Source organism: Gadus chalcogrammus, chromosome 4 (genome assembly GCF_026213295.1).
Source record: "Gadus chalcogrammus isolate NIFS_2021 chromosome 4, NIFS_Gcha_1.0, whole genome shotgun sequence".
Lineage (NCBI taxonomy): Eukaryota > Metazoa > Chordata > Actinopteri > Gadiformes > Gadidae > Gadus > Gadus chalcogrammus.
Genome location: NC_079415.1, coordinates 4,077,551 through 4,079,441, shown reverse-complemented (window position 1 = coordinate 4,079,441; position 1,891 = coordinate 4,077,551).

Below are 1,891 nucleotides of genomic sequence, written 5' to 3'. Positions count from 1 at the left end.
TGCAGTTTCACATTCGACCAAACAATAAGCAGATTTAACCAATGTGGCTTTGTTTCTGCAAGTTTCTCAAGGAAGAGTTAAAAACACTGAGATAGGCGTCGCACTTACACTTTCCTGGAGCTTAAAGTCTGAGCTATTCTGCGGGTGTCGGAACCGCACCAGCGGTGATTGGAATCAGGTGCGAGGGTCTGATTGATGCAGCATGGGCCTCATGTGCAGCTTTAACGCTGGTAATTACGACACGTTCAAAGATGTCGGAGCTGGCCTTTTGAAGTCAGCTCTGAGTGAAGCGAAAAACCATATGGGATTCAGGGAAAGAGTTGCTGTTTAAAAGAGAAACGGGGAGAGGAAGAAAAAACACAAGATCTGAAAATACGCTTCGACAAAGTTCTTTAGTTGCTGATGTCGAACTTTTGCGCCTTGACGATTGAATTAATAAAGTTTTGTTACACCGCCTTAACGACCGAGATAGCTTGTGTACGGACTCGCGGATGGTTTGAGTATGAGTAGTAGGTTTCCGTCCGGTACGGTTGTAATTTAGCGGTCAGTGCGTGCTGGTGTAACACCAGCCCTGATCGCTTAAAGAGATGTTTGAACCACACATCTACAGGCGGGAGGCAGTGTTTGACATGCTCAGGCAGTGTGTCATTAGCCCTTCCCGGTCTTGTTCCTGCTCCGGCCCTTTGCTTGTTTTGGGCGGATGTCTTCAATACGGAAGTGGTTTGAACGTTTTTCGGCAAGACGAAGAACTTCCAACCCGTTTAAGTTGTTTTCTTTCCGACCTCTCCAGCAGACTGGGAAGGCTGAACCCTCCCCCATCCCGCGGTCATGGAGCTTTGGAAGGTTAGAGGCACCTTGAGAAGGCTGAAATAACACGGGCCGTGAACACCGAAATAAATCTGTTTCTACCACACTTCCTGGTCACCGTGTTCATCAACCAGGCCTCCCCCCCTTCCCAGCTGACTCAAAACCAACGGTGACTCTGCACTGAGGGAGGCTTTGAAGAAGAAGAGACTTCAGATGATGAAGACTCTCATCTAATCCCTCCTAGATCTATAGCCATGACCCTCCCGAGAGATTTTGTGCTCAAACAAGTTTGGTCCATAGGCCTCCAGTGAACACTGTTGTGCTTGTAGAATGGTTATCCTGAGAGATCCTTCTCTCCAGTTGGCTCTGGACATTTTCTGTTGGGTCAAAGGTTGTAACACAAGGATCCCTGTGGTCTCCTGAATCACCATTGCTGGTCGAGCCAGTCCTTGACCAAACACTATCAACTCACAGCCAGACCACAATGGTTTTCTGGTTGGGTTGGTGACCCAAAGTGGCCCACTCGATTCTGCTCCCAGAGCTTCCATCTTCTCAGTGAGAGATGACGAGGAAGACTGAGAGAGGGTGAAGAATACTGCGCTCTGTTTGGTTAGCACCTCTGTTAGTCTTCTGGGTTCAATGTTACCAACATTGGGGATCGGACTACCTTACAGTTTTGAGGGTAACACCTAAACCACCAGGTTATTCTATTTTACGTTTATTTGACAGGGACAATGCACAATATGTAATTGGGCCAGATTACAGCCACAAGGCTAATCTACATCTGCTGCCCATGTGTAGTGGTAATAGCGTGTTACTTCTCTGAGTATACTAGTCATCTCCTGGGTTAGGCTCATGCTACCTGAGGAGACGCCTTGATCTCCCCAGGACCGTCCAGCTCAGGCCTCCCACTCATGTTTCAAACCGACCACGATATGAAGAGAGTGCTGGGCAGTTCTTCTGAAGATTAATAAGAGCGCGATGCTGTGCTCCTGTCCTGGGGCTCTTATCTTGAAAATCCTTGGACTGCAGAAGGTCCAAACACTGAAGGCAGGCCGTGAAGGGAGGCTAATTTGTCCACCTG